We start from the raw sequence: 27,501 nt of genomic DNA on the forward strand, positions 1-27,501 counted from the left end.
CTGTCATCGTATCAATCCTATCCTTCTAAATTCGACTGGGTACAAATCCAGACTCAACTACTCCTCATATGACAAGCCCTTCATCCCTGGGATCATTCCTGGAAACCTGCTTTGGATCTCCTCCAAGACCAGCACATCTATCCTGAGATACAGGGCCCAAAACTGCTCACAATATTCCAAATATGGTCTGACCAGAGTCTTAGATAGCCTCTGAAGTGCTTCACTGCTCTTTCAATCTAGTCCTCTCAAAATGAATGCTAACATTGTATTTGCTTTTCTGTCAACTGAACCTGCATGTTAACCTTAACTGAATTGAGATTCCTAAAATCCTTTTGTGTTTCAGATATCCAAAGCCTTTCCTTCTTTTGAGATCTGCTACCAACCCGATTTTCCCAGTCCACCCGCATGTTGAAGTCCCTCATGATTATTGTAATAGTGTCTTTCTTACATGCCTCTTCCATCCCCTCATTTATTTTCTGCTTCACATCCTGACCACCAGCAGGGGACCTGTACATAACCTTCATCAAGACCTTTCTCATCTACCCACACAGACTCTACGCCATCCAACCCTATATCGCTTCTCACTATTGCTTTAATTTTACTTCTTACTAATAGGGCAGTTCCAAATACTCTGCCCATCTACCTATCCTTTTTGATAGGACGTGTATCATTGGATATTTAATTCCCAGCCCTGATCCCCTTGTAGCCACGTTTCTGGGATACCCACACCATCGTACCTGCTAATTTCTATCTGCGCTACAAGCTCATTGACCATGTTTTGTGCACTATGTGCATTTTAGTACAACACCCTCAATCTACATTGACAGACCCCAATTCTCACAGTTGTCCCCTGATCTGCTGTACCTGAAGTTACCTTCTTGACTCTTTCCATATTCTCTCTTACTTGTTCTGGAAATTTATGACCTCTCCTGAGCCCTCCAACGCTTTAAGTTCCTGTGACCACCCAATTTAGCTTTTCCACTGGGATCCTGGCGCCAGGTCGATTCAGGTGGAGCATGGCTCTCCTGACCCAATACTGATGCCAGTGTCTCGCCCCCACCCCTTTCTCACACCCTCCTTTAGCTACATGTTTACTTCCCTGTTAAAAATCACACAATACCAGGTTATAGTCCAACAGGTTTATTTGGAATCACTAGCTTTCGGAGCGCCGCTCCTTCATCAGGTGATTGTGAAGCAGGACTATAAGTCATAGAATTTATAGCAAGCATCACATGATCCTGCTCCACAGCTACCTGATGAAGGAGCAACACTTTGAAAGCTAGTGCTTCCAAATAAACCTGTTGGACTATAACCTGGTGTTGTGTGAATTTTAACTTTGTCCACCTCAGTCCCACACTGGCTCCTCCACATCACGGCTTCCTTTTCTTTGTCTGTTTACTTGTAGCTGAGACAATAATCCAGAGCTTACAACCTTTGAGGCCTTTTCTCTAGTTTTATTCCTACTTCCTAATATTGCCCAAACAGGACCTATTGGCTACTCTCGTCTATGTTGCTGGTGCCAACATAGAAAACCACAGCGAATCTCCCGCTCTGTCTCCAGTATTGGCTTGAACTGACCAGAGACATCCTTTATCTTTCTAGGAGGTCGGCAGCCCACTGTGTGGGGCTCAAGATCCTGCTCACAAAGGATGCTATCTGTCCAACGAATTATACAAGCCCGTATCACTATCACTTTCTAATAGAGTATTGAATAATCCCAGGTCCATTGCTGTCTGAGGAAGAGAGTTTCAATGACTCATGACCCCTCTGAGACCTTTTATCTTTATTCCTCTTTATCTCCATCTTAAATGGACAACCTCTTATTTTCAAACTGTCCTCGTTCATTTTACTCTCCTTATAGGGGGCAATGTCTTCCGGATGTCAGTCCTGTCAGGATCTTATAGATACTTTCTAATCAATCTGCTCAGATGGTATGAGACACCTTCGGAGCAGGTAGGACTTGAACCTGGGCCTCCTGGCTCAGAGGTTGAGATACTACCACTGCACCACAAGTGCTTGTCCTCAGAGTCTTGTATGTTAATTTTAATAAGGTCACCTTTTACTCTTCCCTCCACTCCAGGCTATGTCTGTCCAATCTCTCCTTGTTAGATAACCTCTGTCACGGCAGGTAACTGCCCCATGAAACATTTTTGATCATGAGTAGATCTCACTGATTTGCACTGACCTCCATCTCTGAGACCAAGAGACTCCTTAAGGTTGTTCCTACTCTATCACCCATCACTGTGCTGGAGGTGTGGTGTAAGCAGGAGTGGACCTGGGTGTCATTGAGTCACACTGGAACAATGACAAGAGGGGAAGATGTGTTTGCTGCTGTTGGAAATGTCGTCAGATGATCTATCAGCTATGGAGGCTGGTGGGCTGGCAGCTGATGCAATGGGTAACCCTATCACAGTTCAGGGAGGGAGGGGAAGAGGGGAGAGCCGAGGTACGGAAAATGGAAGGGATGTGATCAATGGCACAGCAAAACTGCAGCAGAGTGGAGTCATCAGTTGAGGAGACAGTAAAACACATGGGAAGCACTTTCACATCATCAGAACATATCTGACATGACACTGAGAAACTGGAAAATGGAACAGAGTCCTTATAGAAGTCTGTACGTAAGTATGCTTGTGCCTTGTAAAATACGTTACCATGGCAATAACACTCCTAAAATGCAGTTCAGATTGAAATGAGGGTACCAATATCCTCTCTATTGATTTTAAACCTTTCCAATATAATGGACCTGGAATCTCTAGATAGTGAACAGCAGATTTACTTCTCACTCGATCAGCCCTGATGATTATCTTGTATCAGTTCCTCCTGAATAAATATCCTTGAGCATCAAGGACACAAAGGGTGGACTGATAACAACTGAGGGCAAAGTATTCCCAAGGCAAACCCCAGAAAAAACAGCAATTAAACTGAGCTCCCTGGTGCCTTATACAGTCAACACATATTATGTGATATTGTAATGAGGATTGCAATGAGGATTGTCATGAATTATGCCAAACTGGAGGCTACTCAGAATATTTCATATTTACTGACCTGATTGGGTTCAGGATAAAAGTGAATTCTTTCTATTCAATCTCAATGCTATTATTTTTTTGAGAGAAAGATCCTTGAGGTATGAGTGTTTCACAAGGCTGCCAGTTTTATTATCCATCCCCAGCTGTGAATTTTATACTGTTGTATAAATCAAATTCTTCTCTTTGATATATTCTCTAGTGCTTGGGTCTAAGCTTGACTTCATACCACGTGTGAGAAAGACATTGTTGTCACGCAGAGGCATAGTGGCCCTGGGTGAGAAAATCAGATTAAGGAATGGGGCTCAGGCAATTCAACCCTTTGAGCCTGCTCTGTCATTCAATGTGATCATGGCTGATCTCATCTTGGTCTTAACTCCACCTTTTCTGCTGGCTCCTCATAAACCATTGTATGCTCATCCAGCACACTCTTGAGAGCCTTTAAATTAAAATTCAAATAAAACAACTGTTTAAAAATAAAGTGGTGTCGATTCAAGGCAGAAATAAAGGGAATTTTTCTTTTCCTAGAGGCACATGAATCTTTGGAATTCTCCCCATTAAAAGGCAGTGCAAGCGAAGTCTTTGAATGTTTTTAAGGGAGTGGTAGACAGATTCTTGCCAAACCAAGGTGTAGTGATTGTAATGAGTTCAGCCAGGTGGACCTCATAGAATATGAGTTTCCTGTTTTAGGGCTGTTAATCTGGTCCAATCCGGGAGCCCTGACAGACGGATACAAACAGGAGTGTATATATTGGGTGTGGGCGTTTGCACTCCCTTTTTGATTTTCTGAAAAACCTCCTCCTTTGCTTTTGGTTGCACTTCAGTCCCACGCTCCTGATCTTCGGGCACCCTGTACGGAGGAGGGAGGGCAGGTCTGAAGACCTCCTCGTGGGTCTGCTCCTGGGCCTGGCCAAACTGGCCATCAACAAGTCCAGGCAGCGGGCCATGGAGGGGGTCGTTAGGGCCGACTGCCTGCCCCTCTTCCGGGGTTACGTTAGAGCCCGGGTGTCCTTGGAGAAGGAGCACGCGGTGTCCACCGACACCCTGGAGTCGTTCAGGGAGAGGTGGGCGCCGCAGGGAGTGGAGTGCATCATTTCTCCCTCCAACTCTATTTTGATTTAGTCCCTACCCTCCCCTTCACTGTTTTGATCACACAGCATTGCCCTGTGGTTTGAAGGGCAGTGCTTGTCACTGGCCACTCGGGTGTTTTTCCTATCTTCCTGGTGGTGGAAATCGAATAAAGATTTATGCACTTTGTGTCTTTTCACTGTGTCTCACACCTGCACACACACACCATGGGTGCAGGGGATAAAAGAAAAAAAAAAGAAAAAAAAAAATAAACAGGGGATCCGGGTGTCCTTGGAGAAGGAGCACGCGGGTGTCCACCGACACCCTGGAGAAAAAGAAAAAAAAAAAAAACAAACAGGAGTGTATATATTGGGTGTGGGCGTTTGCACTCCCTTTTTGATTTTCTGAAAAACCTCCTCCTTTGCTTTTGGTTGCACTTCAGTCCCACGCTCCTGATCTTCGGGCACCCTGTACGGAGGAGGGAGGGCAGGTCTGAAGACCTCCTCGTGGGTCTGCTCCTGGGCCTGGCCAAACTGGCCATCAACAAGTCCAGGCAGCGGGCCATGGAGGGGGTCGTTAGGGCCGACTGCCTGCCCCTCTTCCGGGGTTACGTTAGGGCCCGGGTGTCCTTGGAGAAGGAGCACGCGGTGTCCACCAGCACCCTGGAGTCGTTCAGGGAGAGGTGGGCGCCACAGGGAGTGGAGTGCATCATTTCTCCCTCCAACTCTATTTTGATTTAGTCCCTACCCTCCCCTTCACTGTTTTGATCACAAAAAAAAACAAACAGGAGTGTCTCCAACTCTCTTTTGATTTAATCCCTGCTCTCCCCTTCACTGTTTGATCACACAGCATCGCTGTCTAAGAAGGGCACTGCTTGTCACTGGCCACTTGGGTGTTTTCTTTTCAGTTTCCACCACCAGGAAGAATAAAGATTTGTGCACCTTGTGTCTCTCACTGTGTCTCTCACTTGCACACACACAACATGGGGGCTGGGGAAAATAAAACACTACCGCTGAAAAAAAAAGTAAACAGGACAGTAAGAGGTTCTGTTCACTCTGAGAGCTGGCTCTGAGGGAGCTGCATCAGTGTGGAGTGAAGGACTCTGCTCTTTTTCCTGTGTTAAAAGAGAGGAGACTGATTTTGTCGGTGTCATCCCATTGAGGAGGAGTTTATTTTGAAGTTTTTAGTTTCTTCTTTTAAAAACAAAACAAAAACAGGAGTGTCAGAGGTTCTGTTCACTCTGAGAGATGGCTCTGAGGCAGCTAGGCCAGTGTCAAGGACTCTCCAAGTAGAGGTAAAGGGGGACTTGATGACAGGATACCAGCTTCTGTGGAGCTATTTCAAAGGGGTGAAAGGTTGTCAGGGGTAGCTGGGAATGCAGAGGCGTCAGATCAGCTATGATCTTATTGAATGGTGAGGCAGGCTGGATGGGCTGAATGGCCTACCGCTGCTGCTGACTTGTGTATATATGCACGTAACAAGGCAATTTATCTGAATGACACTTCATAGTAGTGGGTTTTGTGTTCTGACCACTCACTTCTCTTGAATTTCCTGTGGATTTGTTGGGGTATCTGCCATTGGTAGCCACTTCTTTTGTGTTCTCCCTCACATTAGACAAGAAATTGGATTTAGGATTAGTGTTTTTTTTGGATGACACATTAAATAGAGAGTTGCCTGCGCTCTCCATTGAAGCTTAAAGACTCTGTAGAAATATTTTGAAAAAGAGTAGGGAATTTCACCCATTATTGATCACCACAACAACAGCATTATTAAAAGAAACATTATCTAGTTGTTGTCACATTGCTATTTGTGGGAGCTTGCAGTTCATATGCTTATGTCTCATCCAAAAGATGTCACATTCAGAATGTAGCACTCCCTCAGATTTTACAGAGTCACCAGCTCAGAAACAGATCACTCGTTCCAACCACTCCATACTTTAGTTTATATGAGGGACAAGCAATCCCCCAATCCACCTCTCTCCTCATTACAGCACCAGTCTCCGGAGTGAGAGGTAAACCCCAATATTCTGACTTGGGGGCACATGTGCCTGTGCTTAAGGTACAGTGGGCACATAACAGAGGGACTAAAGGCTCTTCTCTCTTTCCCTCCCTCCCTGAACCGTGGTAGGGTTTCTTATTTTGTCACCCTCCATCTCACCGGCTTCGATAACTGATAGATCATCTTATGTAATTTCCAAAAGCACCAACACATCGTCCCTTCTTGTACATCAATCAGAAGTGACTCAGTGACACCCAGGTCCACTTCTGCTTCTGCTAAACCTACAGCACAGTCATGGGTGATAGAGTAGGAGCAACTCTGAGGAATCTCTTGGCCTTAGTGCTTACCCTAAGCCTGCCTCTAACATAATGCAAGAGACTTTCAAAGGAGCAAAACTTATCATTGATTATTAAAAAATGGCCATTGCAGTAGATTTAGATGGTTATTTTCAAAGGGTAATTTGAGGTTGCAAGGTGGCGAGATTTAGGGAAGGAATTCAGATTTAAGGCTTTGCTCACTGAAGGAAACTGATCCTTCAGTCCAACTCATCCACCCCCACCAGAAATCCTAAATTAATCTAGTCCCATTTGCCAGCATTTGGCCCAAATCCCGCCAAACCCTTCTTATTTATGTGCTCATAAAGATGCATTTTTATTGTTGTAATTGTACCAGCCTCCACTACTTCCTCTGGCAGCTCTGTGTGTGAAAATGTTGCCCCTTAGGTCCCTTTTTATATCTTTCCCCTCTCACCCTAAACCTATGCCCTCAATTTCTAAACTCCCCCAACCCACAAAAAAGGCCTTGCCTATATACCCTATCCATGCCCCCTCATAATTTTGTAAACCTCTATAAGGTCACCCCTCAGCCTCTGATGCTCCAGGGAAAACAGCCCCAGCCTGTTCAGCCTCTCCCTGTAACTCAAATCCTCCAACCCTGGCAACATCCTTGTAAATCTTTTCTGAACCCTTTCAAGTTTCACAATATCCTTCTTATAGGAGGGAGACCAGAATTGCGCACTATATTCCAAAAGTGGCCTAACCAATGTCCTGTACAGCTGCAACATGACCTCCCAACTCCAATATTCAATGCACTGACCAGTGAACTGAAGGGTCTGTTTCTGAGCAGTACTTCGCAATGACTCTATGAATGGAGTCATAATTCAGAGATGCCGGTGTTGGACTGGGGTGTACAAAGTTAAAAATCACACAACACCAGGTTATAGTCCAACAGGTTTAATTGGAAGCACACTAGCTTTCGGAGTGACGCTCCTTCCACAATCACCTGATGAAGGAGCGTCGCTCCGAAAGCTAGTGTGCTTCCAATTAAACCTGTTGGACTATAACCTGGTGTTGTGTGATTTTTATCTATGAATAGACCATGTGATTAAATTGATATTTTGCAATGGAATTAGAGATACAGGGTTGGGTGAGGCAACTCTTTGGGGAGTATAGGATTATAGCTCATGTAGAACTGAGTCTGGTTGGGCCCGAACATTTATATCCCTATTGTGATTTGTTCCAACACGTCTCACACCAGATATCCTGGCCACTTACATTTGATTTACACCCCAACTGTACAGCAAAGGGTAAATTATCATTTTAGTTTGAGGCCAGCATCACCTGTGCAGCTGGTGCAGAAAGTTGCAAAAACCAGAATTTAGCAACACTGATTTCTGCCAAGTAATACGACTTATTTACACTTTCCCATCTGGGCTCCAATTATCCATTTTTTTTCTTGTGTTCAGCAAGTCGAAGGGGAGCTGTGTTAGTTTATAAACTCCCAGGGGAAGAGGTGAGAAGCACACCACGCTCTTGTATGGCAAAGGGAAAGAGAGAGAAAAAAAATCAATGCTTTCAATTTGTGACAAGGCAAATACGAGAAGTTTATTTTTATTTAAGTGTAACTTTATACTTGCTACAAGCCCAAGCAGAAAAGCTGCAGGGAAATTGTGTACTGCTCCAGTCAGTCCTGCCTCACTCACTCCTTTGATTCTGATAGCCACGTGTTTAATCTCAAGGTCAACAACGGCTGCCTTATGTTATACCTGCAGGTAGGTTGTGTTATGATACAGATCAACCATGATCTAGTTGATGGGAAGAAGAGGCTTGGAGAGGAATGATTAGTCTCCTCTTTTTGTCCTTCTGGGTCTGATTTTAACTCTTCTGTCCCCAAGACTGGGCTTGGAAGAAACTGAGCGAAGGAGGGGCAGTCAAAATAGAGAGGTGAAGGGCAGATTGAAGTGGATTTCCAGGCTGCCGCCTCAATTCCTACCCCTCTTCCAGGGATGGGGGATACCTGCCCTAGATCCCTAGCGCAGCCTGACTCCATAGACCGAGGCTCTGATGTCTGGGCGACTATTTTGAAAGGTATGGTCCATGGAGCTGGGAATTCTCTGTCTCTGGGCGTGAGATCGTGGAAGGAAAACCCTAGCCCTGAGACACTGCACTGGAATCAACGTGACAGCAGACAATTTGTGATTGCAGATATTTGAACAGGACAGTAAACAAACCTGGTGCACTATTAGAAATCAGTATCATCATTGCAGTGGTCTGAGGGCAATCTCATTTGCAAAATCATAGAATTGTTGAGGTGCAGATGAGGCCGATTAGCCCATTGCATTCCTACTAGCTCTTTGAGCATTTCAATTCAGTGCCATCTCCTCCTTCCTTTCCCCTGTAACCCTGCACGTTATTTATAATTAAATAATCATTTTAATGCCTCCACCATATTTTCAGACAGTGCATTCCACACCCCAGCCACTTGCTTAGTGAAAAAGATTTGCTCTAACCTCACCATTGCTTCCTTTCAATTCTGTGGACCCTGGATTTCCATCAGCCTGGAAGTGGGAACTCCCGATCTGCGCTTTCCAGGTTTCTCATGGTAGTGAAAACTTCAGTGAGATCTTCTCTTCACTTTCTCTTATTCATGTAAAAGAATCCCAACTTCTCTGATCTTACTTCATGACCAAAGTGTGTAACGAACTCGCAATGTACCAGGAACTGGTTTTTTGGGGCAATCCAATTTTACTGCCCACTTCCCTAAATTCAGGCCTGATTCAGATTCCAATCTTCTCAATTCTAATTCCTTGCACACCCTCAACATTCTTCAGCACAACATGAGTGGCCAACTGACTGGACCTCATATTCTGGAATTCCTTTGCTAAACCTCTTCACTTCCCTTCTTTAAGATGCTCATTCAATCCTCATCTCTTTGATAAAGTTTCTGGCCACCTGACCTAGTCTCTCCTTCTGTAGTTCAGTTCCAGTCTTGTGGTTTCCTAACGTAACTGCGCAGTGCCCCTCTTCTGAACCAAGGGGGCAGTCTCAAGCCAGTTCAAGCTAAGTATGAGTAAGTGAGGACTGCAGATGCTGGAGATCAGAGTCGAAAAGTGTGGTGCTGGAAAAGCACAGCCGGTCAGGCAGCATCCGAGGAGCAGGAGAGTCAATGTTTTGGGCGCAAGCCTTTCATCAGGAATGAGTTAGGTGCAGCAGGACACTGTAGAATTCTATGGGTCAGCTAACAACCTGGAGCTGTGGAGTTGAATAGATTGGGAGTGAATGACAATTAGCCTGTTCAATAATGGAAAGATCCAAGGCAGAAACATACAGCCCTGAATAGCCAGCATCTTCAAATTGAGCAATGGTTGCTGACAGTGGTAACTCAGCTTGTGCAAGTGAAACAATAACCTGCATTTGTATAGCACATCTGATGTAGTAAGATGGTCTAAAGCCCTTTAAAAGAACAAGACACTATCAATGGGATGTTCACCCAAGGAGGCCTTCACACTGCATGCAGCCCAGTTCTTACATGCTGAGCCCACAAACCCACTCATTGCTGGCTAACTGTCTATAACTGGAACCATGCCACATAGTTTACCCTCCCTCTCTTCAGGGTTCAGAGAGCATTGTCTCAGGTGAGATTAGAAGGGATGCGACTGTCAGCTGAGGTTGGATGTATTTGATGAAGTTTTAGCACATTGCTGTCTCCATCTGATTTGCCCCATCCAGTCAAACACCCCTTTCCCCCCATCTCCAATATTTTTATAACTACTAATAGCAGAAACTTTAACAGAGTAAAGTATCCCAGGCCACTTCACAGGAATCAAAATTTGATACCGAACCACATAAAGAGATGGTAAAAAGCTTGGACCCCTCAAAGATATAGGTTTTAAGGAATATCTCACAGAAGGACAAAAAGATTTGGGAATGTTGGAGTGAGGAGAGGTTTGGGAATATTGGATTTAGGAGAGGTTTGGGACTGTTGGATTTAGGCGGGGTTTGGGAATGTTGGAGTGAGGAGAGTTTTGAGAATGTTAGATTTAGGAGAGGTTTGGGAATGTTGGATTTAGGAGCAGGAGTTGGTGATCTCACCCTTTAAGTCTGTTCTGCCATTTGATAAGAATGATGGGTGTACCCCCATAGCCCCACAATTCCCATTGTCTCCAAACATCTCTCCAATTCAGTCACCCAGTCTCCACTTTTCTAGAGAAGGGAATTTCACAGACTAATAATCATTTGAGAAAAAAAGTTCTTCTCATTTTCGCCTGAAGAGGGATAGCTTGTATCCTTCAACTCAAGTTCTTAGTTTAGTCTCCCCCCATGAGATGAAACATCCTCCTGGTATCCACCCTCTCGAAACTTTGCAAAATCTCATAGCTTTCGATAAGATGACCACTCATTCTTTTAACCTCCAATGAGCAGAAGCCCAACTTGCTCAACCTTTCATAAGACAAGCTTGTTATTGCGGGAATCAGTCGAGGCATTCAGGAGGGCAATTATTTGGGTAAAAATAACTTGTAAGAGTATGAAGATAAAACAGAAGATGGGCACTAGGCAGTAATGCTCATTTAATGAGTTAGTGCAGGTACGATGGGCCGAATAGCCTCCTTCAGTGCCATCACACCTCTGTGAATCTTCTCTAAAATGTATCTAAAGTAATTATATCTCATTTTACATAAAGAGCCTAGAAACTGTGTATGGTTTCTCCAAAAGCCTGTACCTTAAAACCTCCAAACTTTCATATTTCATTCCTTTTGCAAAAAACATTTATCAAGTTTTAGCGAGGGAGTTCCAGAAATTAAGACTGGAGGCATGGTAGCCAATGATTAGATAGATTATCTAAAGCATGGAAACAGGCCCTTCGGCCCAACAAGTCCACATCGACCCTCCGAAGAGAAACCCACCCTGACCTCTGACTAATCCACCTAGCACTACGGGCAATTTAGCATGGCCAATTCACCTAACCTGCAAATCTTTGGACTGTGGGAGGAAACCAGAGAACCCAGAGGAAACCCACACAAACACGGGGAGAACGTGCAAACTCCACACAGAGAGTTCCCTGAGGCGGGAATTGAACCCGGGGCCCTGACGCTGTGAAGCAGCAGTGCTAACCACTGTGCCACCCCTTAGAAATTCTTCCTCATTCTAAATCACAGAATCCCTACAGTGCTGAAATAGGCCATTCAGCCCATTGTGTCTGCACCAATTCTCCAAAGACCACCCCACCCTTTCATAAGATAAGCTTTGTGTTTTGAGGATTCAAGTACAGGAGCAGGGATGTCTTGCTGCAATTGTACAGGGAGGAGAAAGTGAGGACTCCAGATGCTGGAGATCGGAGTCAAAAAGTGTGTTGCTGGAAAAGCACAGCAGGCCAGGCAGCATCCGAGGAGCAGGAGAGTCTATGTTTTGAGCATCAGCTCTTCATCAGCAATCATACAAGGCCTTGGTGAGACCACACCTGGAGTATTGTATGCAGTTTTGGTCTCCTTACCCAAAGAGGGGCACTTTGGTTTTGGAAGGAGTGGAACAATGGTTCCTCAGACTGATTCCTGGGAGGGCAGGACTGATGCATGAAGAGAGATTGGATCAGTTAGGACTATGTTCATTGGAGTTTAGATGGATGAGAGGGGGAATCTCACAGAAACCTGTAAAATTCTAACAGGATTAGACAGGGGAAATGCAGGAAGGACATTCCCAGTCACCAGGGAATATAGAACAAGGGTCATGGTCCAAGGATACAGGGTAGGCTGTTTAGGATAGAGATGAGGAAAAGTGTCTTTGCCCAGAGGGTGGGGCGCGTGTGAAATTCTCTGCCACAGAAAGCAGTTAAGGTTTTCGAGAAGGAGCTAGATGCAGTTCTTAGAGCTAAAGGGTTCAAAGGGTATGGGGAGAAAGTGGGAGCAGGGGACTGAGTTGAATGGTCAGCCATGATCATAGTGACTGGTGGAGCAGGTTTGAAGGGCTGAATGGCCTACTCCAGCTTCTATTTTTTATGTTTCGATGTTTGCTTTGAGTTTGTTGAATCTGCAATAGGTTTGAATAGTAGCTAGCTTATTGTGTATTAGGGAACAGTACACAGCTTTATAGAAGCACGCCGAAACTGTTAAAGCCATGATGATTCTCTGTCTGAGTCACTGTCTAACGTGACCTCTTAAAGCATCACAGTGGGATGTGTTACTCACACTATTCTAGCACAAATCCTTTCAAAGCCTCATGCAAAAGGTGAGGGTCAAGGGGACCGAGAAGGGTAGAGTCACAAAGGGATTTGAAACCAATGATTATTTGAAGTTGTCAAATTGGAGTTACTGCACCAGGGGATCGTGCAGGTCAGTGAGCAGAAGGCAGGTGGTGAATGGGAGTTGAAGTGAGTTTGCAGACGGACTGCTGCCTTTCGGATTAGCTCAGGGGTGTGGAAGGTAGAAGCTGGGATGTGGGCAGTGGACTTGGTCAGGTGGAGATGGATGAAAGAGGGCTTCAGAAACAGATAGAGGGAGGCAGGGTCAATCTGACTGGGGATGCTGGGGCAAATATATAGTCCGAAACTCATATCAGGGGAAACTGCATTACCAAGGTCAAAATCGATGCCAATTAGAAGGAGAGAGTCAGTCACTAGAGATTGGAGTTTGTATGGGTGGCAGGTGATGTTGAAGATGAGGACTTCAGTCCTCCCTGGATTTAAAAAGCGGAATCCTACTCATTCCTGTTCCGGACATCAGACAAACCATGACTCAGAGGAGAGAAAGGAGAGGTTCAATACCTGACTCAAGATGATGACGAGTTGTTGAGTTGTACAGCACAGAAACAGACTTTTCAGTCCAACTCGTCCATGCCAACCAGATATCCTAAATGAATTGAATCCCATTTGGCTGTATTTTTTTATGCACGGAGTGTTGAAATGATTTTTAAAAAAAATCCATTCACAGGATGAGAGTGTCAATAGTCAGGTCAGCATTTATTAGACAAAAGTGAGGACTGCAGATGCTGGAGATCAGGATCAAGATTAGACTGGTGCTGGAAAAGCACAGCAGGTCAGGCAGTATCCAAGGAGCAGGAAAATTGGCATCAATTATTGCCCATCCCTAACTACCCAGAGGCCAGTTAAGAGTCAACCTGTGGGTGTAGGCCAGACAAGGTGAGGATGGCCGATTTCCTTCCCTAAAGGGCATTAGTGGACAAGGTGAGGTTTTCTCAACAATTGACCATGGATTCATTCAAGATGTTTTTGGAATTCAAATTCCACCATCTGCCATGGTGGGATTTGAACCTGAGTCCTCAGAACATGACCTGGGTCTCTGGATTAACAATCCAGCAATAATACAACTAGGCCATCACCTCCCTTTAATTCACCGATTCTACATATTTTCTAATCAGACTATTCAGAGATGCTATTACACACCTCCAGAGCAGCTGAGACTGGAACCCACACCCCGTCCAGAGGTAGGGATGCTACCACTGCACTGCAAGAGCCCAGTACACAGATGATGTTCAGCCACATAATTAAACTCTATAGCTAGAGACAAGAGCTATCTAACAGGAGAGGAGCTAATTAGTTTTGAAGATGAGTGTCCTTTCACAGGTACAGGAACCTTCTGAGGTCTAAGGCTCTACCCGTTTGGGTGATGTGTAAAAGATCCTTCCATTAGAGAAAGACAATAACCACTTGAGAGCTGCAATCAATAAACACACACTCCACGAAGCCAATAGTGATTAGTTTCCAGCAGGTTAACCCTGTTGTGGCCTCGTCCTTTGATAAGCTAAATTGGGATTGGTTATGACAGCTATGGATGCAATTTATTAAAGAACGTTGAATTGATATTTGAGGCTGTCAATGAGACAGGGCTAGGAGAGTGTCGGAGAAATTGATTCACTTTGTTCTAATATCGGTCAGCATAGGTTAGCCACGATGGGCTGAATGACCTCTGCCCTTTCGATACCAGTGGTTCTAAACCTCTATCAGTTCCCACACTGAGCCAATTGGCACATGACATTTGATGGTGTGGTGATAACTAGTTGTTGTGGACTATGTGTTCAGAGTCCTAAGCTTTGGGTATTTTGGGGAAATGAGTTCAAATCCTACCAGGGCAGATGTGAAATTTAAATTCAGGAAAAATCTGGTTAGAGAGCTGGTCTAATGTAACATCTGTCAATTGTTTTAAAACTGTCTGGTTCACAAATATCTTCGGGGAAGGAAACCTGCCATCCTTACCTAGTCTGACAACATGTGGGCATGGAGTCACAACAATCTGGTTAATTCCTGACTACTGTCTTGACCATTAAGGATGGACAATAATTACTCGCCTCTCCAATGAAGCCCATAATCCATAAACAATTGTTTTTAGAAAATGATATGATCTCGGTGTGGTCTGTTTGGCTGGGTAGACACCATGAGGTTTTCCAGGGGGTTTCTCCTTGTGGATTGTGAGATATGAGACAGTTGTGGGAATGTCATCAAACATTAAGATTATGGGGTTCAAGTGGGGAGACTGGGCGCCTCCTAGCTGAGCGCTTTAGGGAACATCTCCGAGACACCCGCACCAATCAACCAAACCGCCCCGTGGCCCAACATTTCAACTCCCCCTCCCACTCTGCCAAGGACATGGAGGTCTTGGGCCTCCTTCACCGCCGCTCCCTCACCACCAGACGCCTGGAGGAAGAACGCCTCATCTTCTGCCTCGGAACACTTCAACCACAGGGCATCAATGTGGACTTCAACAGCTTCCTCATTTCCCCTTCCCCCACCTCATCCTAGTTTCAAACTTCCAGCTCAGTAACTGTCACCTTGACTTGTCCGGACTTGTCCAACCTGCCTATCTTCTTTTCCACCTATCCACTCCACCCTCTCCTCCTTGACCTATCACCTTCATCTCCTCCCCCACTCACCCATTGTACTCTATGCTACTCTCTCCCCACCCCCACCCTCCTCTAGCTTATCTCTACACGCTTCAGGCTCACTGCCTTTATTCCTGATGAAGGGCTTTTGCCCGAAACGTCAATTTCGCTGCTCGTTGGATGCTGCCTGAACTGCTGTGCTCTTCCAGCACCACTAACCCTGTAAAATTGTCCAATTGAATACAACCTGGTCATTTGAGGGGCTCAAATCTGGTGATGTGATTATAAAGTGAATTGATTGTCATTAAGACCTACCCTGCTGCACTTAAGTCCTTAGATATAGCTCTCGTGCCTCAGGATGGACTGGGGTTTATATACCTGCCAATGGTGGCTTTGATGATGGGACAGGGAGGGCACATTTGATCCAGTGGGTGGATGTACCACCACATGCCTGTCCTCAGTCCATCCAACATCACTTGAGGGTATGATAGCAACAGGGAGTCTTCCCACTCATGGGCCGACTGCTGGCCGTAAGGGTCTCATCCTCACCCCTCAAGGGTTGAAGCCAATGCCATGCCAAAGTCTGGAAACTGGAAAGGGCTGGGGTTGGGCAAGGGTGGACTCATTGGGATCATCAGTGGTACCAGCTCCCACGCACACCCCTCCACAGGTCATCCACCCCACACTCCATCGCACAGCTGGCATCATTGAGTAAGCTCCTCACTTCTTCATCATGTGATCGTGGACTTAGCTGGAACTGCTCGGTGCATTGGGCTTGTAATTCCATCAACTGCTTGGCATATTTTTCTACTTAGTCATGGGACATGGCATTGCTGGCTGGGCCAGTATTTACTGCCCTTCCCTAGTTGTCCCTTGAGAAGGTGGGGGTGAGCTGCCACTTTGAACCACTGCAGTCCATGTGCTTTAGGTAGACCCACAATGTCATTCAGGAGAGAATTCCAGGGTTTTGATACAGAAACAGTGAAGGAATGGTGATATATTTCCAAGCTGAAAAATGTGTTGCTGGAAAAACGCAGCAGGTCAGACAGCATCTAAGGAGCAGGAGAATCGACATTTCGGGCATAAGCCCTTCTTCAGGAATGAGGAGGGTGTGCCAAGCAGGCTAAGATAAAAGGTAGGGAGGAGGGACTTGGGGGAGGGGCATTAGGTATGCGATAGGTGGAAGGAGGTTAAGGTAAGGGTGATAGGTCGGAGAGGGGGTGGGGGCGGAGAGGTCAGGAAGAAGATTGCAGGTCAAGAGGGTGGTGCTGAGTCCGAGGGTTGTGACTGAGATAAGGTGGGGGGAGGGGAAATGAGGAAGCTGGAGAAATCTGCATTCATCCCTTGTGGTTGGAGGGTTCCTAGGCGGCAGATGAGGTGCTCTTCCTCCAGGCGTCATGTTGCCATGGTCTGGCGATGGAGAAGGCCAAGGACCTGCATGTCCTTGGTGGAGTGGGAGGGGGAGATAAAGTGTTCAGCCACAGGGTTGTTGGGTTGGTTGGTGGGGGTGTCCCAGAGGTGTTCTCTGAAACGTTCCGCAAGTAGGCGGCCTGTCTCCCCAATGTAGAGGAGGCCACATCGGGTGCAGCGGATGCAGTAAATGATGTGTGTGGAGGTGCAGGTGAATTTGTGGTGGATATGGAAGGATCCCTTGGGGCCTTGGAGGGAAGTGACAAGGGAGGTGTGGGCGCAAGTTTTGCATTTCTTGCGGTTGCAGGGGAAGGTACCGGGAGTGGAGGTTGGGTTGGTGGGGGGTGTGGACCTGACGAGGGAGTCACGGAGGGAGTGGTCTTTCCGGAATGCTGATAGGGAAGGGAAGGGAAATATATCCTTGGTGGTGGGGTCTGTTTGGAGGTGACGGAAATGACGAAGGGTGATATGATGTATCTGGAGGTTGGTGGGGAGGTAGGTGAGGACCAGTGGGGTTCAGTCCTGGTGGCGATTGGAGGGGCGGGGCTCAAGGGCAGAGGAGCGGGAAGTGGAGGAGATGCGGTGGAGAGCATCGCCAACCATGTCTGAGGGGAAATTGCGGTCTTTGAAGGAGGAGGCCATCTGGGTTGTTCAGTTTTGGAATTGGTCCTTCTGGGAGCAAATGCAGCGGAGGTGAAGAAATTGGGAATATGGGATGCCATTTTTACAGGGGGCAGGGTGGGAGGAGGTGTAATCTAGGTAGCTGTGGGAGTCGGTCGGTTTATAGTAAATGTCCGTGTTGAGTCGGTCGCTCGAGATAGAAATGGAGCGGTCTAGGAAGGGGAGGGAGGAGTCTGAGATGGTCCAGGTAAATTTGAGGTTGGGGTGGAAGGTGTTAGTAAAGTGGATAAACTGTTCAACCTCCTCGTGGGAGCAAGAGGTAGCACCGATACAGTCATCAATGTAGCGGGGGAAAAGGTGGGGGTGGTGCCAGTGTAGCTGCGGAAGATGGACTGTTCCACATATTCGACGAAGAGGCAGGCATAAATGGGGCCCATGCGGGTGCCCATGGCTACTCCTTTGGTTTGGAGGAAGTGTGAGGATTGGAAAGAGAAGTTGTTCAGAGTGAGGACCAGTTCAGTCAGTCGAAGGAGGGTGTCAGTGGAAGGGTACTGGTTGGGTCAGCGGGAAAGGAAGAAGCGGAGGGCTTTGAGGCCTTCGTGATGGGGGTTGGAGGTGAATAGGGACTGGATCCTTATCTTCACCATGGACATCCAGTCCCTATATCCATGGACATCCAGTGCTGTTCCCGTATATCTGCTGTCTTTACACTTCTAGATTGAAGTGACTGTGGATTTGGTAGGTTCTGTGTAAGGATCTTAGATATTGCTGAGACTACAGGGCTGCAAGAATCATTGAATCCCTATGGTGCAGAGGTCTTTTGGCCCATCAGGTCCACACTGACCCTTCAAGTAGCATCCCACCCAGACCCAACCTCCTAGCCTATCTCTATAAGCACACATTTCCCCTAAATGACCCACCTAGCCTGAATATCCCTGGACTCTGTCGGTCAATTTGACATGGCCAGTCCCATCGTTGGATTGTGGGAGGAAATCAGAGCACCCAATGGAAACCCACACTGATACAGGGACAATATGCAAACTCCACACACCACAGTCACCCGAGGGATTGAACCTGGGTCCCTGGTGCTTTGAGAAGAAAGTTTTCTCCTGCTGGGCAAACTTTCCTCATTCCTGAAGAAGGGCTCATGCCCGAAACGTCGATTCTCCTGCTCCTTGGATGCTGCCTGACCTGCTGCACTTTTCCAGCAACACATTTTCACCCCTGGTGCTTTGAGACAGAAATAGTAACCGCGGAACCCGGTTCAACCTTGTGCCTTGGCATTCCCTTGGGTAGCTTTCCTTACAGCAGACAAGATTGAGAGTGGACATGATTGAGATGTATTTAATTGTAAGGGGCATAGATAAGGTAGACAGGAAGAGATTATTCTCCCTGGAGGAGGGACCAGTGATCAAGGGGCATAGATTTAAACTAAAGGGCAGGAGGTTTAGAGGGGGATGTGAGGAAAAACTCTTCCACCTGGAGGATGTTGGGAATGTAGAATTCACTGCCTGTAAGGGTGGGAAATGCAGATACCCTCATAATGTTTAAAAAGTACTTGGATGTGCACTTGTGAAGTCAAGGCAGGTTGGGATATCTGACTAGCATGGTTGGGTTGGACCAAAGGGTCTGTTTTCATGCTGTACATCTCTATGACTCTATGACTGCTATGGGCAAAGTGCTGTAAAATGGGTTAGAATAGTTGGCTGGTTGTTTTTGACCAATGCAGAATGGGCTGAAGGTCCTTTTCCTGTGCTGTCGGTCTTTCTGAGTCTATGACTGTCAGTGGACATGGAAGGAAAGATTAGATTAGATTAGATTACTTACAGTGTGGAAACAGGTCCTTCAGCCCAGCAAGTCCACACCGCCCCGCCGAAACACAACCCACCCATACCCCTACATTTACTCCTTACCTAACACTACGGGCAATTTAGCACGGCCAATTCACCTGACCTGCACATCTTTGTGACTGTGGGAGGAAACCCACGCAGACACGGGGAGAACGTGCAAACTCCACACAGTCAGTCGCCTGAGGCGGGAATTGAACCCGGGTCTCTGGCGCTGTGAGGCAGCAGTGCTAACCACTGTGCCACCGTGCCGCCCAATTTGGGTCGGAACTAGCAAATCACCACTTTTAAAATCTGAAAACAATCTCCTGTAATTGCATCTTAGTTGATAATTATGATCTAGCACTGAACTAACAGTGGCTTATTTTAGTTAGACCCACCCATTTAATTGGCTTCACACCTTGTGGGTGGTAATGTGTTATAACTTGAACAAATGCGAAAAAAATGATTTAATTGCAGCTGATAATTGAATAATGAGTTCTTCATCACTGCAAACTAACTGTGGTGAAATGAAAACTCATTAAATTATCACTGCAGGACCCCCTCCCTCCCATGTTTCCTCAGTCTTTTTTTCTCTTTTTATCTTCTAAGGTATTACGATTCTTGGCACCACTAATCAGCGTTCATTTCTAATGCAGAAGACTAGGTGTTGCACCGCAGAGGTTTGAGTACATAATTCAGGCTGAAACACTGAGGGCGTACTGTGCTGTCCATGGTGCTGAAGTTAGTTTTGGAGCTGGGAACAGGTTTAAATTCAATCTGATGTTTCAATGGGCTCTGCAGTTGAGTAGTGGTGCTCTGTCTGACACCCTGGCTAATATCCAACATAACTTCTGAAAGCAAAAGAGCGTCTAACTGTGTCAAAAACCCTTTTCCTCCCACTTTTACCCCTTCCCCTTCCCTGAGCGGCACGGTGGCTCAGTAGTTAGCATGACAGCTTCACAGCACCAGGGACCCAGGTTTAATTCCAGCCTTGAACAACTGTCTGTGTAGAGTTTGCACATTCTCCCCGTGTTTGCATGGGTTTCCTCTGGGTGCTCTGGTTTCCTCCCACAGTCCAAAGGTGTGCAGGTTAGGTGAATTGACCATAGTAAATTGCCAACAGTGTTAGGTGCATTAGTCAGAGGGAAGTGAGTCTGGATGAGTTACTCTTCGGAGGGCTGGTGTGGACTTGTTGGGCTGAAGGGCCTGTTTCCACACTGTAGGGAATCTAATCTAATCTTCCTTCACAGGACTGACATACAGTTCCTGTTATAGAACCATAAGATAAAGGAGCAGAAATTAGGCCATTCAGCCATTGAGTCTGCTCCACTATTCAATCATGGCTGATATGTCTCACACCCCAATCTCTCCCTTTCTCCATGTAACCCTTAATCCCTTTGATACTCAAGAATATAACTATCTCAATGACCTGGCCTCCACAGCCTTCTGTGGCAATGGGTCCGAGCATCAGGAGGCAGCTCCCATTGCCCCTTGCCTTGCCTGAGGACACCAAGCAATCCATTCAGTGAACTGAGAAACCCTCAGGTTTAAGGCACAGTCAAGTGTAGCAGGAGTGAGCCATATTTCTGTAAAACAGGGCACCCAGCAGACCTTTATTTTTCATTCTTCCTAACTGTAGCTATCCCTTTATTAGATAGCCAGTTAGTAGCATGGTACTGGGTGCTGGCAGGTGGGACTAGATTGGGTTGGCATGTCTGGTCAGCATGGACAAGTTGGACCGAAGGGTCTGTTTTCATGCTGTACATCTGTATGACTCTATGACTTTATGAATCCCATAGATTCACCACTTTCTGGCTAAAGAAGTTTCTCTTTATCTCTGTTCTAAAAGGGTCTTCCCTTTACCCTAAGGCTGTGTCCTTGAGTCCTCATCTCTCCTGCCAATGGAAATGTCTTCCCAATGTCCACTCTGTCCAGACCATTCAGCATTCTATAAGTTTCAGTTAGATCCCCCCAATCCTTCTAAACTCCAGAGTATAGACCCAGAGTCCTCAAACATTCCTCATATGTTAAGCTGTTCCTTCCTGGGACCATTCTCATGAACCTCCTCTGAACATGCTATAGGTCAGTACATTCTTCCTGAGATATGGGGCCCAAACTGTGCACAATACTCCAAATGTGGTCTGACCAGAGCCATAGACTCCTACAGCATGGAGACAGGCAATTTGGTGCAAACTGGTCTGTGCTGACCAAAATGTCCATCCACACTAACCCCATTTCCCTGCACTTGGCCCATATCTTCGAAACCTTTCCTATCCATGTATTTGTCCAAATGCCTTTTGCATGTTTTTTTAATGTACCTGCCTCATTCACATCTGCTGGCAGCTCATTCCATATGTGTACCACCCTCTGTTTAAAAAAGTTGCCACTCAGGTTCCCTTTTATTCTTCCCCCTCTAACCTGCCCTGCAGTCCTCAATTCCCCAACCCTGCTCACTTTCCACTCCACTAACTTCTTTATTCAAAGGGTCAACTTGTGACTTTCCCATCACCTCCCACATGGTGGCACCACTGAACACATCTTCCCTTCCCCCTCTCCAGTCCCTTTGCTCTGAATCCCTTCGTCCATTCTTCTGCCACCCCCTACAGCTCATCGACCTCCATGGCATCTTCCCATGAAACTGCAGGAAATGTAAGGCTTGCACCTTTACCCCCTCCCTCCCCTTTGTCCAAGACCCCAAGATTCTCCTTCCAGGTGAAGCAGTGACTTACTTGCACTTCCTTCGGGCATAACCACAGCTCACAATGTGGCCTCTCCGAAGCAGGGGAGGCCAAATACAGGTTGGGTTGCAGGAGCAGCCACTCATTTTCCAATCTCTGGAATCAGCACGGAGTGGAATATCTTCAGAGCATGAACTCTGTCCTCCATTTTGTTTCCCCTGCCACACCTCACCCATATTCTCCTATTAACACCTCCTGTCTAACTGCCTCACTTCTCTACATTGTGCTATGATGCCAGTCATCTCTAATCTCCCTCACCCTCTTGACCTTCCCTTCGGATCCATTTGATCTTCTGCACACTTTTCTACTGCAAAAAAAATCTCTTTTCCACCTCCTTCAAATACAAATCAGACTCAAAATATTAACTCTGTTTCTCTCTCTGCAGAGGCTGCCAGACCAGCAAAGTTTCTCCATCACTTCTTTTAATTAGATTAAAGTAACAAGCCACTTAGTTGTCCCAAAGGGGAATGATTGCAGTTGTTTAAGGAAAAGGACCTCACCATCTTTCGGACAATTAGGGATAAGACAAGAGAATTCCATTTGCCAGAAATATCCAATCTCTAAAGATGGATGTTCAAAAAAGGTTGATCCTGAATTCTATCGGGGGGACAGAAGAGAGTGTCAAAGAGTTGAAGAGACTAATCTGTGTTAGTTATTGGATGGTTATGGGACAGAATCGGGCATTTGATTCATGCCACTCTCCAGGACGTGTGTGCGCAGTGCAGCTGCTGGCATGGGTACAAGCTGTGCCCCATCAGAATCTGCCTTGCTGCTTTTCAAACTGCTTTTACACCTTTGGTGTGAGCTGACACTTCAACGTGTGACTGAAAATCTCACACCTGGGATGTGTTCAAGGTTGGCAGCTATGGTGAAAAGGAGGCTGGATTGAACAGAACAGAAATCACGCTGCGATTGTATGAAGCTCTTTTAGCAGTGACATAATAGCAGGAGGTCAGACTGGATGGGCCAAAAGGTCTTTTTGTGGGATCTCTATGGCTCTATGGGATGGCTCTCTGACACAGTCCCACTGCCAAGATGGAATGAGTAGATCATTTCCATTCGCTGGCATGAGACACATCTCGTGGGCAGGGGAAGCAGTTGGCACTGAATCAGTGGATCATCCAGAATGGCAGGCCCCTCTGATTGCAAACTTCCCCCTTACCCGTCCTTGTTGAGACACTGTCTGGGTCTCCAAGCTAGTGGCCTGTCTCTCCCACTGGGAGCTGCCAAGGCTTCAGTGCATTGGCACCACCTACACCCTGCTCACTATCCTTCATTGGGACAAAGGATCCGGGGTGGTTGGGAAGATCACTCTGACAATCCATCTCCTGCCAGGTCTGGACCCAGGAGGAGAGGCATTTCATGCCCACAGCAGAAAAATTCAGTCCAACACCATTGACCGGTCCATAGTAAATACAACACGACATAGTTATAAAGTGATGCTACATGCTTTGCAGAGCAATGGGAAACACCCTGAGTTTGACAACATTGTGCTTCTCTCTGAGAGACAATGCCAAAGGTTCCTGAATCTGTTAAAGTGAGTTGGTTAACTCAGTTGAGTGGATAGCTGGTGAGTGATATCTGTGTGGAGTTTATATAGTGATTGTAATGAGGTGGAGCCAGATGGATTATGAGTTTCCTGAGTGGGGCTGTTAACCTAGTCCCCAGATCATTAACCTGAGGGTTTGGATTGTTAGTCGAGAGTGTGGGGCTGGAAAAGCACATCCGAGGAGCAGGAAAATCGATGTTTCGGGCAGAAGCCCTTCAGTAGGATCTTCTGCCCAGTTTGGATTGTTGGTCAGGTGACATGAGGATGGCATGGTGGCTCAGTGGTTAGCCTCACAGCGCCAGGGACCCAGGTTCGATTCCACCCTTAGGTGACTGTGTGAAGTTTGCATGTTTTTCCTGTATCTGCGCCGGTTTCCTCCAGGTATCCCAGTTTCCTCCCACATTCCAAAGATGTGTAGGTTAGGTGGGGATAAGGGTAAGTATGGGGATAGGGTAGAGGGCTTGGTTGGACTGGGATGCTCTTCGGAGGGTCAATGCAGACTTGGATTGAACAGTCTCTTTCCGTACTTCTACAAATGGCATCCTTTCCAATCTTGATCAGAGAAAGATGCTCTATCCACGCTGCCTCATAACTTGCTGTGGTGTCATGCTTTAGAGATGACCGATTGACTGTCTATTTGTTCATTTTCTCAGATGGACCACCCTCACAAACACTGATTGATATTAATATGGGTACAGTGTCCCAAGTCTGGCACTCCTGAGACCAAAGCCCATTGGGCTTGGGAGTTGCCCAGATTTTGGTTGAATATTACCATAGTAGGATTCCTAGTTTGTTTGTTCATGCACTTTGAGTGAACTGTCCAATCCAACACTTCATGTAACAGTGAGATTAGGACAGGTGCTGTCCAGGACAACTGCTGAATACAAACACTGAATGTGATGATTGTATCGATGGCATAAACATTGTGCAGAATCCAGAGAGAAGTCTACTGTGTTATTGGAAGAGAATAAATAGCCTTTATTGACAGATGTATTCAATGAGTCCAGTGAAAAGTTTATATGGCACCGATTACAGTGCCAACTCAGATACAAATGTTCCGGTTTCTGGACACCAGGCTTGCGATTTTCTACTTGAATCTGCATTTATACAACAATGTCACTGTATTGACAAATGTTGCAGAACACATCACAGAGCCAATCATGGCTTTTGAAAGAAAATTAGATTGTTGTTGGAGAGAAAAGAGATTGTACTGTTACAGGGTAAAGGGGATGGTGCAGGGAGGGGTGGTGCAGGGTGACCTCTGGCTGAGTTGCTCTCACAGAGAACTGCTGCATGATGGGCTGAATGGCCTCCCATGCTGCTACCATTCAGTGATTTTATTCTGATAATCACACACTGAAGGAAGCCATTCAGCCCATTGAGGCTGCTGCATCATTCGATGTGATCATGGCTCATCATCCAACTCAGTTGTGTATTCCCACTTTTACCCCATACCCTATAATCCCTTTAGAACCTTGGAAATGTAGGAAATAGGAGCAGGAATCGGCCTTTGTTGTGGTTGTGGAGGGTCAGTTGTCTCAGCTCCAGGATATCTCTGGCGGGAGTCCCTCAGGGTAGTGTCCTAAACCCAACCATCTTCAGCTGCTTCATTAATGACTTTCCCTCAGTCATAAGGCCAGAAGTGGGGATGTCCAATCATTGGTGAACAATGTTCAGCACCATTCACGACAACTCAGATACTGAAGCAGTCTGTGCTCAAATGCAACAAGATTTAGACATTATCCAGGCTTGAGCTGACAGGTGGCAAGTAACATTCATGCTACACAAATGCCAGGCAATGACCATCACCAATAAGAGACAGTCTAACCACCGCTCCTTGACATTCAGTGGTATTACCATTCCTGGAATCCCCCACTGTCAGCATCCTTGGGGTTACAGTTGACCAGAAACTCAACTGGACTCACCACATGAACACAGTGTCTACAAGAGCAGGTCAGAGACTAGGGATACTGCTGCGAGTAACTCACCTCCTGACACCCCAAAGTCTACCCACCATCTACAAGGCACAAGTCAGGAGCATGATGGAATACTCCCCACTTGCCTGGATGTGTGCAGCTCCAACAATACTCAAAAAGCTTGACACCATCCAGGACAAAGCAGCCCACTTGATTGGCACCACATCCACAAACGTTCAATCCCTCTACCACTGGCGCTCAGTGGCAACAGTGTTACTATTTACAAGATGCACTGCAGAAATTCACCAAAGTTTCTTAGACAGCACCTTCCAAACCCACGACCACTTCCACCTAGAAGGACAAGGGCAGCAGGTGCTTGGGAACACCACCTGCAAGTTCCCCTCCTAGCCATTCACCACCCTAGCTTGGAAATATACTGCTGTTCCTTCACAGTCGTTGGGTCAAAATCCTGGAATTCGCTCCCTACTGCATTGTGGGTAAACCCACAGCAAGTGGACTGCAGCGATCCAAGAAGGCAGCTCACCCCCACCTTCTCAAGGGCAACTATTTGCTGGGTGGCACGGTGGCACAGTGGTTAGCACTGCTGCCTCATAGCGCCAGAGACCCGGGTTCAATTCCCGCCTCAGGCGACTGACTGTGTGGAGTTTGCACGTTCTCCCCGTGTCTGCGTGGGTTTCCTCCGGGTGCTCCGGTTTCCTCCCACAGTCCAAAGATGTACAGATCAGGTGAATTGGCCATGCTAAATTGCCCGTAGTGTTAGGTTAGGGGTATGGGTGGGTTGCGCTTCGGCGGGGCGGTGTGGACTTGTTGGGCCGAAGGGCCTGTTTCCACACTGTAAGTAATCTAATCTAATCTAATCTAAAAAAACTAGGGATGGGCAATAAATGCTGGCCAGCCAGCAACACCCAAGTCCCACAAATGAAAAAAAAATTCAGCCCTTCAAACCTTCCCTGTCATTCACTGTGATCATGGGCTTATTATCCAACCCAATAGCCAGTTCCTGCTTTTCCTCCATATCCCCTGCTCCCATTCATTCCCAGTATTATATCCTGCTCCTTCTTGAAAGCATTCCATGTTTTGGTCTTGACTATTTCTGTGGAAGAGAACTCTGCGTGAAGAAATGATTCCTCATCTTTGTCATAAATGGCCAACCCAGTATCCTTAGACTGTGACCTCTGGTTCTGGACTCCCTGATCATCAGAAAAATCCTTCCTATATTTACCCTGTCTAGTCCTGTTCGAATTTTCTAAGGTTCAATGAGACTCCTCCCTCATTGTTCTAAACTGCACTTAATATGGTCCTAACTGATTCAGTCTCTCTTCATATCCTACCATCCGAGAAATCAGGAAGTGTTTATTGAGTGTAGCTCCTGTTGTTATGTATAGCAGTTGTGAGGTACTGTACCTTTTAAGGGATGCATTCTGCGCTATTTCTCTGGCAGAGGGGTATTATCCCAAAGGTACTGGAATGTCTCCTTCAGACAGGAGGTTGGTAAACAGCTTTTGAATTCTCCCTGAGTCTTTTTTAAAAGAGAATCTTGGTCCTCCAGTCTTTCCTTACCGACGCCATAACTGAGCCACAGAAATGGCAATCCGATATCCTGTGGCAGTTGGCTTGCACAAAGATCACCCTGTTACCAAGAAGGAGACTGGTCCAAGACAGTGCCGGCAAAGAGGGCGCCTAACTAAGGACACCAAGTTTGTCCAAGATCGGATCCGTGCGGTCTGTGGTTTTGCTCATGAGAGTTGGTGCTCACATCCATGCAAAGAGGAAGAGACAGGAACGCAGCAATGAGAAAGGCAGCTACAAAGAAAGATTAATCTGTGCAAAGTTGTTCAAGAATCATGAGTGGGTGGGACCTGGGCTCACGTAGACCCAGGAAGGTTTTTAGTTCTGTTTTCAGTTAGAGAGAGGGTTCCTGTTGCAGCTGAGCGAAAGGCTTTGAGATCCCAACAGCTGGAATGAAATCTTCGACAGCAAGGCTTCCTCTTAAAAATCACAAGGGGCTGATTGTTTCCTTCTTCTGGATGGGAGAGAGAAACCACCTGAGAAAGCAGAACTGTTTTACTGAATTGCGTTTTTACCAAAGGGTGTGTCTACAGGATGCTGCCTACATTGGAACTGTTGATGATTTGTGGTTAAATAGTACTTGTTACTTATTTCAGTTGAGTAAAGTGATGTCAATTTGTTTTGTTGTTTGTATTTTAACTGTCCTGTAAAT

At 46.3% G+C, this 27,501-nt stretch overlaps 1 protein-coding gene and 1 pseudogene across 3 annotated transcripts in view; both read left to right on the forward strand.

Moving 5' to 3' along the window:
• The window catches only part of crtac1b (cartilage acidic protein 1b), a 349,836-nt gene that overhangs the window by 63,086 nt on the left and 259,249 nt on the right, over positions 1–27,501 (forward strand). The gene's annotated exons all lie outside the window — the stretch shown is intronic.
• Positions 26,865–27,100, forward strand: LOC140463702 (large ribosomal subunit protein eL36-like; annotated as a pseudogene).

Source organism: Chiloscyllium punctatum, chromosome 38 (genome assembly GCF_047496795.1).
Source record: "Chiloscyllium punctatum isolate Juve2018m chromosome 38, sChiPun1.3, whole genome shotgun sequence".
NCBI lineage: Eukaryota > Metazoa > Chordata > Chondrichthyes > Orectolobiformes > Hemiscylliidae > Chiloscyllium > Chiloscyllium punctatum.